This window comes from Malaya genurostris, chromosome 3, assembly GCF_030247185.1.
Source record: "Malaya genurostris strain Urasoe2022 chromosome 3, Malgen_1.1, whole genome shotgun sequence".
Taxonomy (NCBI): Eukaryota; Metazoa; Arthropoda; class Insecta; order Diptera; family Culicidae; genus Malaya; species Malaya genurostris.
In genome coordinates, this window is record NC_080572.1 from 248,523,106 (window position 1) to 248,539,528 (window position 16,423).

The following is a 16,423-nucleotide window of genomic DNA, read 5'->3' on the forward strand; positions in this document are numbered from 1 at the left end:
ACTATTTAGTAAATTTTTTGGTGTGGGGGAGTGGTGGGCAAAAAAAATTTTAACATATCAGAGACTCGGATGTTTCGCATCGCTAAGTTCGACTCCTCTGGTAGACGGTAAAAGTTTAGATGCGAGAAATCTTCTTCTTACTTAAATGAACGTTGTTACGTCGAATTTTCCGCACTTTATCTTCAAATCCTTACTCCTCATTGTAATCGCCAGTCGAAATTTGGAGTCTTCCTTTTTTAGATAAACTTCTAGTTTGCGTAGAAGTAATTCAAAGCAGTGTTGCGACATCCTGAAGTATTCGTGGAATTTTTATCCATCGGCTACTAACTCTTTGAAAAGTGTAGCAAATTCTCCCTCCGTTTCACATTTCGTCCAAGCTTCATGAGCCCACTTCTTTTTTTTAGCAGAAGGAGTTTGATCCTCATCTTCCTCTTCGTCTTCAAATGCAATAGCCATCATCATAACCTCGTCATCAGTGAAGTTCTCCATTTTCTACTAACTAAATATTATTTATCACTTTACGTTAACACTTAACGCTCGTCACTGTATAAGTTTTTACGTCGTACCCCATGAAATATATCGTATATTAATGCTTCTGATACTTGTTTCAAACTACTTTTATTACACCTAACTCGGGCAATAAATACTTGTTGGTAGGTATTCAAAAGTTATTGAAAATATAAATATATAGGTACACAGATTCGCTAATTGATAGGTAACGAAATTGTGAACGTGGTATAGTGTTCATTTTATCAGGTAACCATTAAACATAATTGTATATAGAGAAGGGCCCATCGAGTCGAAAATCCGCATGTAGAGCATGTAAAGGACTGACCCGGCTACTTGTACACAAAATAATTTAAAGCAACAAATTTTACAATAAACAATCCACACTCCAAATTCTTAACTTATTAGAGCGGTTGGTGGAATGAACTAAATCGCTTTTAAAGAAAAAAAATCCTTTTATGTTCACTATATTCAGTCCAATTAGATTTGAATAAGTGAAAGAAAATTTAATAATAGTACTAAATGTTGAAAATTGACATAGTCTGGACCTTATCCTTCTTCAAGGTTGGTTAACTCAGAAGCGAACCGTTGAACAATTGTACTCAAACCTGCAAAATCATTGTCATCTGAATACAGAGAAATATTGGGAAAATAAATCGATTTCAAACAGCCGTTTGCACCGCATACTAATCCAGAAGTATTTCTGGCTTCCTAGAGTTGCCGGATGTAACAGTTTTTTTAAGGCTACCTGAAATACCAAAACTGCTGCCATAGTACGAGTCAAGACGCTAGTTAGTGGAATGAACTAAATCTACCCGTTGGCTGCCTCCAAATCCTGTCCTTTGCGAGTAAAAATCTTCGTTTGTCACGCACCTCTTTTTACTTAAGTCTAGAGCTTCTATTCATAAATCAAACAATAAACATTTATTAAAATAAAAAATTTAAAATCATAATATATGGTTAAATTAAATCCTCATGTTTAGTAGACGTCTCCATTGTTAAAAATACCCATTGTCTCTATAAGTACATTTATTAAAACATCTCAGATACAACAAGTAACTGTGCTTGTAAAGAAGTTTCGTCACATTATCACTTTATAGCTTTATTAATAATGTATGGCAGTGGATTCGAATTGAAGTAAAACATCGTACTTGTTTCTTGCGTTGTTTCATATTAATTCCAATCTCTAATAATAACAATAATAAGAGAGACAGTGGGGCACGTGTCCACGGTCTTAGTAATAAGCACACAAATATATGTTGCTCCCGAGCCCATTATTACGTAAAAGCGGCGCTGCTGTAAATCAAAATAAGCCTAGTTCCTTCAGACCAAACCTTTCAATAATAATAAGACTGAACTACAATTTATTTATTGTATTTAGAATAGTTTTTCGAATAGATGTATAATGAACCATGAACATTTCTATTTAATTCAATGATAACATAATCAATAGGGGACCATAGACGAAGATCTGTAGTGTAATTCAATATGTAATGAGTAGCAACAATTAAAAAATCACCATCCTAAAATGTAATGTAATGGCTAATTATAATGACATTACTCGATTGTAAGGACTCTTGATGATTAACTAAATCAATCAATCAATTAAGCTAAGAAATATCAATGAAACGATTTGGATTCATTTCGGTCTTCCTTTCGCTCTTGCTCTCTCAATTCACTCTCTTTCTGTGTGGGCTGTCGGCATGGTGCGAAAAACTCGGTGAGGAATATCGGCGGCAAGCAAATGGATTTTATGCCGGGTCCGGGATTCCAATACATGCACACGCCGACAGCTCAGTCATCGCCGATGAGGAAAAAAAAACGTCCCGGATAGTCCCGGACGGTCCCGTCCCGGTCGTCCCGGTGTAGTGCGGACAGGCTATAAAGCTAATTGGTGAAATATCGTCTCGAATATTTTTTCACGTGCGCACGGAAACACCAGTGATCGCAAAACAACTAAAATATTAGTTGTTTTTCTGAATTTGATTGGTTAAAATTTGGTACAACTAATCGATTGTTGTTTTAACTAAACTGTCATTTTTAATTTATAGTGCTGGCAGTTAAGCAATCGCACCCAGCAAAGACACGCACCACAAACGAGTAATAAAGCGTTACAGTTGAGCAATGGCATACACCCTGAGTGGGAAATGACGTGGAAACGTTTCAATGAGGTGTCACTCGTGCAACTGAGCGATGACACAATCCCAGCAAAGTTACCTGTATGCATGAAAGCAAAAAATGGCTCACTTGTTTTAACCTATTATCAGTTATTTAAGCTTAATACACCTATTGCAATAAATAGTTTTACAGCTAGTCTCTTCAGGGGGCAGCTAATCGTTCAATGCTTGAAATATTAAATTTTGCCTAAGTAGCAGCTTATAACTTTATCACTAAACTCACAGATGATATAAAAATGCAACAAAAGATTATATTTCCCAAGAGGGAATTCACCAGCAAAATGTTCTTAGGCATTAAGAAATTTTGTTGAACTGTTCGATGAATTTAAAACATTTATACTGTAGGAATATCTATTTAATACATGGAAAACTTCTTTTACAATAAACTCTTAAGTTTTTCTGCATACTTTCACTTATATGAAACGGCCACTACGTAACATAAATGACGTTTATTTGCCATTGAATATTTTCAATTTGAAACGTTTCTGGTGAAATGAAGAGGAATTTTGTTCTGCGTTTTGCAGTCTTCGTTCTCCGCCAAGTGACAGCCTGCATAGGTATGACAAAACCAACGGATATGTTAGATAAATCAACAACATTTTAGTTGAAACAACCAGGACGTGAAACAACAATTGCATAATTGTAATTTTGTGATCTGCGGGATTTCCGTGCGAAAGCTTTCGAAGCCTCAGCTAGCTTTAGTCATCAATTTAGAAGAATGTTCACTCTCAGTACGATTGAAATGCAAAGTGCATACATTTGTCATAATTTTATTGACTGACGTTCGAGTTTACAAAACAAAAGGCGCAAACATGAAAACATCATAAGAAGTATATAATTTCTGCCTTCTAGGTGAACTTCACTGGAATCCTGTAAATGAAATGAACAGTAAACTTTGATTCAGATATTTAAGAACAAATAATTTAATTGTGAGTTCAAGTAAAAGTTTTAGACTCACTTTCCGGTAATAAATTAACATTAACATTAATTTCGATTTTAAAATTTTCATTTTTTCTTTTCCGAAAACCATTTAATTATGCAAATATGAGTTTTTAGTATTTTTTTTAAATTCTACATTATTCTTAAACGATTAACCAGTGGCGTCACGTGACAAAATCAACGGGTTGTGCACTGGACATGTGGTATGATATCAGTAACAGTTCGTTGTAAGTGAAAACTAAAGATTGAGGAATAGATATTCGCTTGTGTTTTTCAATGCAATGATATAACGATATACTTTTGAATGGGATTTTTTTTTAACTTATTTTGTATCACCGATACAATAGAAGAATACGGCACTTTGCCCTTCTGTTAATAACATCATCAACAAATTCTTCTCGACGTTGCAACTGAGATAGCAATTTGTTTTCAACTGCCATAAGCAGTAGCATAAACTACTGAACCCTCTCCTGAAGGTGTGCATATAATTACTCACAGAGCCAATAGTGACACAACTCAGTGCTGAGCTGAGGAATTGTTTCTCTTCTTGAATCTGTGGAGTAACTCATGTGCACGGAAAAAAACATTAACATAGAAACAAGAGATAGTTGAAATTTTAAGTTGGATGTTTATGAGGTGTGTGTAAATATATGCAATTTCTCATGAGAACGAGATGCCACTAATGTCACAAATCTGACATTTCAAAGCTTTTTTTCGTTGACGAATTTATTTCGCTCCGTGGCGGTATCGCAAAGCAAGTTTCTCGATCGCTTGATCGAACGCGATGCGTAATGTCACCGCTCAGCCGAATAGACTTCAAAAATAGTCGTTGAGAGATACTCGATTTGAGATACATATTGTCAATCGAAGTATAGTAGAGATAGACGAAGTCATACGTCAAAATACTCAGCCTCTTTTCGTTGGTTTTGTACCCAAGAACGGAGTGTAACGTTCAGAATTCTTAATTACATGTGTGTCAAATTTCATACTGTGCAGAACCATGCCGTATATTGTTTGGATTCGACTTCTGGGTCTGGAATTAAGGAGTAAATGATAAACAAAAAAAAATGAAAAAACTACAAGGATCAGCCCCATGGGGTTGTTCGAGCCATTGATGTGGAACAAGGCAACAAAAATTTCTAATGATCTACAATCAAAAAGTTCAATCAATCCGAACCAACACCGAACATCATTTATCTTGATTTGCATTTGTTTTATGACCGACGAAATTACATCATTATCTCAAATATATGCAATTATATCTTTGTACATACTTGCGATTTCGATAATTAAGCTTCTCTTCGCCAAGCTTGTGTTCAAGTTTTCTATGCAAGCAGTTTTTTAGCGTTAAGTTTCTCTACCATTCTGCGATTTCGGTTAAAGCGATAAACTATTTCTCATTATCAATCGAGTTCATCTAATATAAATTAGAAATTAATCTTAAGCACTCAAAATGTATCTAGAGGTAGTTGTCAATTCTCATGGGAAAACGACATAACATGGAATTCCTAGCTTGCATGACACAAGATCAGAGTATACCAATTAAGGGCTGAGGCCAGTGTGTTTTAGGGCGTTTTAAAGGGCTATTTTCACGCTTCAAATATGATTTTCTCAGAAACGGTGGCGAATATAAAAAAAACCACCAGACAATCTCTTAGAAATTTAGTTTTGATTATTCTGTGAAAATTTCAGAATGATTGTTTGACTTTAGCGGTCAGGAAAGTCTTTTTTCTGAAGGAAGAGTTGCATAGCTGAAAACGGCAACTTTCAACTTGTTCATTGAAAATCTCGCCCTCAAAAGCATGGATCAAAAATCTATCCTGACAATGTCTAGATAATTTAGTTTAGATGCGATTAGTGCATAAAAACATGTATGTTGTCGCGATGAAAATTAAATGAAAGTTATTTTTGTGGAGGTAAGTCGATTTCTATGTCGGCGCCATTTTAGCTCCCTGGTAACGTAACGAAACATGAGAGAGAAATAAAATCGGCTCATCAAGGCTGCCAAACAAGCGGTAGCTTTATTGGATTTTATGTGATGTAGTCAAACTTGTAACCGCAAATATCAAAACTTTCTTGGCCACCCGGCCACATCGAGAGTCATTTTACACATTTACGAGAGAGCATGAAGAGAAATGTAATACGCACAGCGAGCGACACGGTTTCACGCTAATAACTGGCATCAGCCCTTAAAGCTTCAAATCGTTTCATGGCACGTTTTTGTCTTGCTGTCTAGCAACAACCTACCTCTAGCATACTAGGAATAGGACTGAAACGTTAGCTTTAATTTCGCTTCTATTTATAGATTCGCGTGCTTCCAACAGCTTCGCTTTTGCATCGATTGACCAATCAGAGCGATGCTCTCTCTTTGATACATCGCTTACTCCTTCAAAACCGTCGACTATGGCAGGGAAATCCGGTATGCTGGAGATTTTTTACAGACAAAATAGGACACTGTTAGCTATTAATCAACATTTCTATGATATACAATTCAAAATACATGACTATGAACATTCAAATCAATACGTAGAAATATTTCGTATCAAATGATGAAATAATTTTAATAATTGATACAAAACTGACTGAGCTGTAAGTGTTTAAAACCTGACCACATTTCTACGTGTAGTTTGTGATTTGCACCCCTAATAAAGATGTGTTCCACATCAAAATAAGTGCACCAACTTTCCTCGGAGATAGCTAAATCGATTTTTACAAACTCACATTCAAATAAAAGATTTTGCGGTCACGTTACGGTTACGGATTTATGGGGTAAAATATGTAAAAAATGAAACTTTTCTCGGAGACGACCGAAACGATTTTCTCTAAATCAGATTCAAATGAAATATGGTTTTATGGTCGCAAAAAAATTTTCTGAATTTCATATTCATCCGACTTTCGGTTTTGGAATTACAGGGTGGTTAGTGTAAAAATTCCAATTTCAAATTACCTTCTCACTTTTCCCAGAGATGATGTGACCGATTTTTACAAACTTAGATTGAAATTAAGCGTCTTATGGTTCTATACAAAACTTCGGAATTTCCAGAATTATAAAGTGAAGTGTTGAAAATTTCATATCATCACTTAAAGGGATGAAATAAGACACGTAAAAAAAATTCTAAATCGGCCTCAAAACTATTTCAATTGCCAGTCATTATCAGTAGACGGCCAAACAAACCGATTCTTTCAAGAATCGAAAATTATTTTGAAGAATACCACATGATCTGAGGAAGACATCATTATACCACTAGGTGTGTTGAAACAGGTTTTTTTTTGTTATATAGTCGTTTGTCGGAAATTATCCATTTCAATATTTGACTTAAATATCTAAGTAAAGAGTTTTCATAATATAGGGGAAACCCAGCCCTGTACCCAGAATTTCGTTTCTAGGGGGGCACAGATAAATAAAATGTTACTGAAGATTGCTTACGTACATAATTTTCGGAGCGCATTTTACTGGCGTTTTTAACAGACAAATTGATCTTTTCTACTGAAACTAGAGCACAAAAATCCACAAGACTGGTAGATTTTGAGAAGTGGTCCGAGAAAGCTCCCTTACTTCAATTCCTTGAGAACGGAAAACATCTTCTAAATTTGTAGGTCATATTAGTTGATGGCCATACAAACTTACTTTGGATATACAAGTTTCAGTATCAGGTTCCGGAAATAGCTGTCTCAAATTTCAAAACAAAACTGACATCGATTTCTCAGAGATGACTTGAGGTATGGGAACAGATAACAGTTCGAAAAGGTGGATGGGCAAGTAACTGGAACCCTAAGCCGTTGATTTTAACCATGGAAGCGATGGTTATGTGCTACATGTGAGACCCTTTCACAACGGCCTTCAATCGTTCCATTACTGCACGCTAATATTTGCATTGAGATAGTCCTCTAAAAGTATATTATGATAATCCCAGAAAACCGGCATCATGATCCTTCCGACCCATTGAACCTCCCTTCAGGCACTCGCACCTAACAAAATCGTAACACAAGTATATCAACAATTGATATGTATAACAATTTGTGTTATTTCGAGATAGTTAACAAATGAAAAATTGTACCGGGTTGACGGTTCAATGCATAGGACGCTGGTCTTACAAGCCAGTTGTTGTATGTTCGAGCACCGACCTGGAAGGATTCTTAGTGTCAGTAGGATCCATAGTACTAGCCATGCAATGATTCTGTACACTAAGAATCGGCTGCGAAGTCTGTTGAAACAGAAAGGCTAAATTCCACAAAAGGAATGTAATGCCAAGACTTTGCTTAACAAATAAAAACAGTTGAAAGTTAAAACTTATGATAAAACAATAAAAACAAAATCAGTTATGATGTTTTATGTTCATTTGCAAGACTCATGACTTAGTTCATTAATTGAACAAATGAGTTCTTCCGTTGCTTTTTATCAAAATATAATGATCAGAATTTCAAAAAAACTAAAAGAAGAAATCAGATCACTAAATAAATTATTCATTTAATAAAAAAAATCATTCAAAAATTTTTGACCGAAACGATGCTGAAAGTTAGCTGTGATATAGTTTTTCTGTGTTAAATTTGCTATCTAATTTTTTACAACTATTGTTATAAATTTCTGCTTTCGGACTTCTGTAGTACACTAAAGTCTCTTTTTACACGGTTTTTCTCGCACGGTTTTTTTTATACACGGCTTTTTACACGGATTCCAGAATTAACACGGTTTTTATTTACACGGTTTCTGGTGCGAGTTAAAAAAGAACTGTCATTTGTGTTTTTGAGAAAAATTTTAAAAAAGGGAACAGATTGTCTGTAAAAAACGATTATGAGAGTTAATTTAAAGTTTGAAAGTGAACTAAAATCATTCATTCAACAATTCTCGGGAGTATTGACTGTCGTTCCATAAAATGATTAATCAGTCTTCAGATCGAACCCCTGTCGTAAATTACACGATTACAAATTTTTTCATTAATAATTCTTGTTCAGAGCGCGTCACAACAATCAAGCGAAACTTTGATGATTAAAAAAAAGAAAAATGTCTCAACCAAAAAGAAAATATACTCTAAATCAAAATCTTTATCAAAAACATCCGCTTCTCAAAAAATGAAACAGCTGACCACGAAGCACTTTTTCGGTGTAAAATGGTCAGTAAAATCGATTCCATGTATTTAGAAGAACCGCAAAAGACGCTATAATTTTCATTTTACCCCAAGCTCCCTTTCTATACTGCTTTGTATCCAAGCTTAACTATATAACAACCGAAGAACTTGCAGAAGAGCGAATGGAGTTTTTCTGATGTAAAAAAGTCTAACAAATCGATTGCATATAGTTTTAATTACAGCAGAAAACTCGTTGTACCGTTTTACCACATTTCTTTTTTAGATATAATACAATCCAAAAGCAAATCCAATACGATCTATCAATATTGGTTCATATTACGTACAAAACATCTGTGATCCAATAAAACACAATGAGAATGACAGTACTAGCCTGTTTAACCCGTTTTATCCCAATTTATATCAAAAGTCGTGTTTCTGGTTACACTTTCTTTCACATACCGAAAGCAGGCTAATTGCGGTTGATAAAAATCGATTGATAGTACGAAGAAAGGCGCAAAAATAAGTTTACAAATGGATTCAATGACCGCAAGAATCATGTTATACTGTTTTACCCCAATTTATTTCATAAGTCGTATCAAACTGTCGTAGACGAATCACTGTCAGCAGAAGACACTGATGAGTGGTGATGAGAAAATAGAGAAATAATTATCTGTGCAAAAAAAACGAAAGATTGAAAACATTTTTTTTTCACTTTATTTTTTTTTTAATAATTGTTCAAATCAACGTACATTGATCATGTTACTGCGAAAATATTCAAAGAGCTGCTTAAGTAAATGCGTATTTTCAACAAAATGTTAGTATAATCAATCTGTTTTATCAATAATCGATTCGACCAGACTCCTTTCAGGATTCAGGAAAATTTTACCTCAAAACTGTTATAAAACTTTCAATGAAAGTTATAAACCATAAAATGTATTTGGATCGATAAAGTTTTTCACGTAACATGGACCAATATTGATAGTTTGTGTTGGATCTGCTTCTGATTGGTAGATCAAAAGCTGAATTAAAAAATATTAAGACTCAATTAAAAAAAATTAGGGTAAAAATGGACCCTGTCAGCTTGGAGCGAGACCAAACTTCAGTTCTGCAACGCCATCGCACGGTATCGCATTCAACATATCATGTCAATTGTATGGGTGCGCAGTGCTGTTATTTTGGCGCGCACGAATTTGACATTTCTCTCCCCTACTTCTATGTACGAGATTCGATGCGGACTCACCTGAGGGCGCCATACTTGCAAAAAAGGATGTTGCCAATAATATATTCGGGAAATGTGAGAGCTGGATATCTTGTTAATCTGATGTCTCTGGTAAAACGGTATAACAGAATTCGTGCGGTCATTGATTTCATTTGTAATCTTATTTTTTGGTCTTTCTTCGTAGTATCAATCGATTTTCATCAACCGAAATCAGCCTGCTTTCGAAATACGAAAAAAAGTTCACCCATAGATACAACTTATGACATACATTGGGGTAAAGAGGGTTAAACGGACTAGTACTGTCATTCCCCTTATGAGTACTTCGATCACTGAAGTTTTCTACGTAATATGAACCAATATTGGTAAGTCATATTGGATCTGCTTCGGGATGGTAAATTTGAATTCAACATAAAATTATATTTGTGGGAAAATTGGGGTAGAACGAAGTAATGCGAAGCATGCGATCAGGGTGACTATCTGTTAATTATTTTTTGAGGTTATTTGCGAAACATAGAACTGTCTTACTTAACCATAATTGGTCCAAACACCGAACTTTTTTTTCTGTAATTTCATGGAAGAAGATGACTGGGGAAAAAACAGAATACAGTTATTTGCGATCAATCTTATTAAAAACAATCCATTTATCTAACTTATGAATATGGCAGGAATACCTTCCGATTGGTCGAATTCAGTTATTCCAGAGTTTTACAGTTAGTTTTCGAAGTAGAGTCAGAAAACAGAGGAATTGGAAATTTGCGGAATTTTTCGAATTTACTACCATAAATCGATTGTACGGAAAAATTTGCATAAGAAATACTTACTTTCAAAATATTTGCCTAGGTTTTTATAAAATTATTGAGCGAAGTCGCGTTTTTGATCGTTTTTCCCCCACTGTGCGTTGTGTAGCTTCAACCTTTAGCTACAATTCTCAAATTGTGATTTGGAAAAATATGGAATAATATTCGTACCAAATCGCGCAGAAATGATCAACTCAAAATTCAATATTTCTGGAACAGTGGAGCTAAACCGTACTCGTTATGGGGCAAAACCAGGCTCTAAAGTTTCACATAAAAATTAAGAACGAATAAAATGGGGTGTCAAATCTTTAGATATCTTAATTTCAACCTTACGGGTAACAATTTTTTCGGGTCAACTGATAGAACTGCTGAGATTAATCAACAGTTTATTTTGAACTACTATTCCCTGAAAAGTAGAAGACTAAACGTACACACCGAAGGAAATTTATAATCGTCGATCGTTATAAAAATATTGTGTGTTACGGGTATATGTTGCCTTGGCAACCGACTGCCCAGAGTTTAATATGCAACAAATGATTTTCCTACGATTTTCAAATAACCGTGTAATACACTGAAGTCTTTTTTTATGCGAGTTTACGTACCGCATAACTCTGAAACTTCGCATAAAAAAACGCATAACTCTGAAAATTCATAAAAAAGACCTTAGTGTAGTAGATCAGTAGAAAACATAACGAAATCAGTTTGCAATTCAACAAAACCATCGATCGTCCCAATGCAGCACAACTAAACGAGACAAGATTGTTTACGTTTGGGTGTAAACTAAATATAAATAAAGATTTACTATCAAACTGATCATCCCAACACAGTTTGATAGTGAATCATTAAGCAGCGGCAGCAGCAACTGAAACAACCGCGCTCACCAATATTGTTGAGCGTCGCCGCAACGCCTGCACACATGCTGGGCTCTCCGCGTACAACCCACACACACCGTGCGGGCTTGTGCCAGGCAGTCCGAATAAAAAAAAAAAAAGAAACAGCAGCCTATCAGTTTAGCGTTGACGTCGTCGGTACGCGGCTGGAACCGTGACTAGTGTGGTGCGGACGGGGATTTTCGATCTATTCGCTCTCTGGATGACGGCATAGTTCCGTCTCGGTTCGGAGTTCCGTAGCTATTGGTTCCAGGTTTGCAGGCTGCTCAGCCACGCGTGTCCAATTGGGTGCTGCAAATTCTTTCCGTTTCTCGTTTTCGGATGTGTTCTTTGTGCCTCGCAGTCCCTCTACTACTCAACCGAACTGACAGAGTGTGGTGATTTGCCGCGGAAGTTTGTTCCAGTGGGCAAGGTGAGCTTGAGGCGACGTGAAAAAGTAATTAAATCCAAGGGTTCAGTAATAATTGATGTGATAAGTGTGTGGCTCTCTCCTAGTGAATACGAAACATCGGTCGGTGTGTTTTTGTTTGGTTTCATGTATTTCTCGCACATGTGTATATCCACATTACCAGCCAGCTGTCATAACTGGTTAGGCATAACAGGCGGACGGAGCATAACAGTGAAGTGACGAAATGCCATCAATACCCACTCGTCAGGAATCAGTGACTTGTTATCTCGAGAATAACTAATGAAACCAAGTACGGTTGACGTTCTGTGTTTCTTTTTATATAGAACTTATCGGAATGACGGATTACTGGAAATTGCCAGTCTTTTACTGTAGTCCATAGTAGAGCATCAACGGTCGATGTAATTTACAGAAAATGGCATTTGTAATCAAAGCATTTCTTGAAATATGGATAGCTCTTCAAATTACACTAACACACTAGCCCTACTGATGCTACTGATGGCCGTGCCCTGGTTTGTTAATCACTATGACGTTCTGTTTACAAATGCCTCCAATGTATGGAATGCCGCTAATCGAACAAAAGCTTTACGAGCTTGCTAGACTTTGAATGGGTCTTTTGTTTCTTAAATGTATTGGATTGGATTGGATTGAGTTAAGACTTATTTTAAATTATAAAGATTCAATTTGGTTGTTCTGCCAAATGTGTGGTTCTCCAGCCTTATTATTTAAATGCTTCTACAATTCTGTGTTTTTTTGTTGTGGGAAAAATTGTGAACAAAAAAATATAAAATTTTATAATCGTATGAACAGCTATTTGATTCTATAGAACAGGGGTTCCCAATCTATTTTGGGTCATGGACCACTTAACTAAGATTAACTTATGCCTTAGACCCCCATCAACAAACTCCTTTAAAAAATTCAATTTCTTGCTTTTTTAATATTGATGTAAAATACTTACCAATTTCTGCGGATGGTCAAATAAACACAACTTTTTAGCGTAAATATTTCAAATAACAACTTATATCAAACAATAGGGGGTCGATTTCTAGACCTCGTCTACCCCCATAGTCAGTTTTCGTTTACGTCGACCCTCGCAAAAAGGATATCGACCCCAAGGGGTCTATATCGACCACTTTGGGAACCCCTGTACTGGAAGATACTGTCAAGAATTTTTTCAAACTTGAACAAAAACTTTCTTTGGGTATAAACCACCACAACCTTTCAATTTGTAAACAGTTATGTCAAGTTAATATAGGTTTAAATTTGGCAATCCTACACGCTATTGAACAAAACACACTGTGTGCTAGGCGGTAGTGTTTTCTTCTTCCGTACCAGCACGTACCGATGCGTACTGGTTTTGCATCATTGTGTATGACAGTTCGAAAGTTTTGACACTCTTCTCCCTAGAACTTCGGAGCCGGAAGTCGGATTTGGATGAAATTGCACAGTATCTTTTAAAATAATGAGAGCTATAATTTGAATCATGATTTGTGAAAATCGGTTCAACCGATGCTGAGACATCAGAAATAGTTCCGTTTTTGGAGCATTTCAGTGCTTTCGGAAGCGAAAACTGGGTCCCGAAGTAGAATTATACATCTACTAAATACCAAGGTCTGCCAACTGCCAATTTACCAGTAGGTTTTATAAATGTGAAAAAATAATCATGAAAATGACAATTTTTCACTAATCGTGCTGTAATAGCGGAACCGGAAATCGGATCTGATTCAACTTTTTGGGGACTCTTTAAAGAATTTTTAAACCTATTATTTGCATCTTAGTTTGTAAAAAGCAGCTGAGAAATTTCTGAGAAAGTCAAGTGCGCACTTTCTCATAGATTTGCAAATATTACCTTGTAATTCCGGAACCGAAAGTCGGATGAAAATAAAATTCAACAGCTATGGGACCATTAGTTTGAATCGTATAAGTGTTCGAATGAATGGTAAAATCGCACATCCAGACACAGAGGAAGCCTACAAGTGGCAAACGAAATACGTATCTATCCAGAATACAAGGAATGATGTTTTAGAATGAGGGAGAAGGTTTTAATGGGTTTTTGTTTTGTAAAGCATTCTACTAAAAATCAACAAAGCTATTCAGTTTGTAAAGACGATTTGCAATTGCTGACATTCAGGAAAATAAATATTCATGGAATCTCAGCAGCTAATACTACATGGAATGAAAAGTCCCGGGCCTCTCACCGAAAAGACGTGAATAGTTTCGAACCATGTATATTTTTGTTGAGAACAAGCCTCTAGGTGACCCAATACCAAATTTCATGACAATCTATCCACTAGTGTTTGAATAACAGCTGATCGTGTCAGATGAGTTCTAGTTTTCATCAAGCTATGGAAAAAGGCGAGTTTCGTGTCCTGAAAATACAGCAACGGTGAAATTGAATGATTAGCGGTACGGATTGGTTCACCATCCTCCGTATTCTCCAGACCTGGCCCCCAGCGATTACTTTCTTTTTCCAAACTTGAAAAGGGTTGTCCAGTGAAAAAAAATTTCGTCGTATGCTGAGGTCATTGACCGATTGGTTAAGTGTATCGCTCTAGATAGAGATTATACTGAAGAATAAAACAGTTTATCGCGTAAAAAATCGACTTTCTCTTTGTCAGACAATGGAATTCTCATTCCTGCTTCACGGCCACGGTGACGAATGAATTTTCATGTTGTAGTAAAGTTTCATCGCACTTAAGCAGTGACAATCCAGCATATTCCATCTTCAAATCGCGCTGTCACAGTGATTCAGAAAGCAAATTTCGCGGAAAAAAGTGGTTTTCGCTTTCATCTTTGAACTGTGTGTATTTGGATATTTTCAAACCATTGGTTAGAGTGAGATCTGCTGTCTCTGTCGATCCGTTGGATCAAAGCATAGGATGATAAAAAAGTGTATTCGCTTCAAAAAATAACGAGACGACTCTACTAATGAGATGAATATTGTTACAATAACACTATATCTTGTTTTGACAGTTTATACCTGAGTCAACCTAATAATGCAATCAAAAACCTATGATATCATCCGTTTTTTCCGCCGATTTAAATGACGGTGTACAATATTTAACACACTTTACCCGATAACTCCGGAACCGGAAGTCGCATCCGGATGAAATTCAGGAATTTCGTGTGGCACCGTGAGTCCTTTCAGATGAATCTAAGTTTATATAAATTGGACGAGCGGTCTCTGAGAAAATCGATTGCACGGTTTTAGTTCATTTGGCACATTTTACTCCATAACTCCCGAACCGGGAATCGGATCCAGATGAAATTCAATAGCAACCTATGAGACTACAAGGCCTTTAGTTTAAATATTAGTTCGAAGAAAATCGGTTGAGTGGTGTCTGAGAAAATCAAGTGCCCTTTTTCTTCATTGTTTGCCTCGTTACTCCCGAACTGGAAGTCCGATCCGAGTAAAATTCAATAGCACCCAATGGGACCAAAAGACCTTTCATTTGAATCTAAGTTTGTGGAAATCGGTCCAGCCATCTCCGAGAAAATCGAGTGCACATTTTTGTTACATACACACAAACAGGCATACAAACAGACATTAGCTCAGTTCGTCGAGCTGAGTCGAATGGTATATGACATTCGGCCCTCTGGGCCTCGGTTAAAAAATCGGGTTTCACAATGATTGCATAACCTTTCGATATGCGAAAGGCAAAAAAATGAGGGGTGGTTAATTTCAGAGACATAACTGGAGGACGTGAATACGAACAAAACAAACATGCTTCGCACCTCGTTTATATTAGTTGATTGATTGTGTGAATTGTACAACTTTTACTGCCGCGCTTCTAGAATTTCAACGGATCATCTATATTGAAATATGAATTCAGAACATGGGACTAGCCCCGAATTCAGTTTCAAAATTCAGGTTCAAGAATTCAGTTCATTAATTTAGTTTTAGAATTCTGGATCAATTCAGGATGCAAAGTGAATTCTAGAACTGAATACTAAACTTGAATTCCGAACCTGATGGAATACTGAATTCAGTTCCAAAATCTTGTTCCAGATCACAAGTTCTTGAATTAATCTGAATGAGGGTAATAAACTCAGAAACTGGAATCAGGAGTTACATTCTAGTTCTAAAATCAGTTTCTGGTTTAGATCTAATATTTAGTTTCAAAATCCATATCTAGAATTCATATCATGTATTTTATTTCGGAATTCTGAATATTTGTTCCAGAATGAGAGTTCTTGATACGAACTCTGAGCTCAAATTAAGGCATTAAATTTAGTTCCAAATCTAGTCAAGGAACTAGTTACAAAAATCTAGCTCCAGATTCTAGAATCAAGATTCAGTTTCGAAGTCTAAGTTTCAACTTTTGAACCCGTATTCTGGAATCGAATGCTGAGACTAAATTCCAAGACTAATTCCTGAAACCAACATTAAGTTCAAAATTCAGATGGAATTTGGTTCCAAAA

General features: G+C 36.0%; 1 protein-coding gene across 6 annotated transcripts in view; it reads left to right on the forward strand.

Moving 5' to 3' along the window:
- The window catches only part of LOC131435325 (protein GDAP2 homolog), a 215,121-nt gene that overhangs the window by 47,353 nt on the left and 151,345 nt on the right, over positions 1–16,423 (forward strand). The window contains exon 1 of one of the 6 annotated variants that reach the window (XM_058603075.1): positions 11,720–12,007. The exons of the other annotated variants lie outside the window; for them this stretch is intronic. The gene's annotated coding sequence lies outside the window, so the exon portion shown is untranslated. Of the gene's footprint in view, positions 1–11,719; positions 12,008–16,423 lie in introns of those variants that run through there. 6 annotated transcript variants of the gene reach the window in all.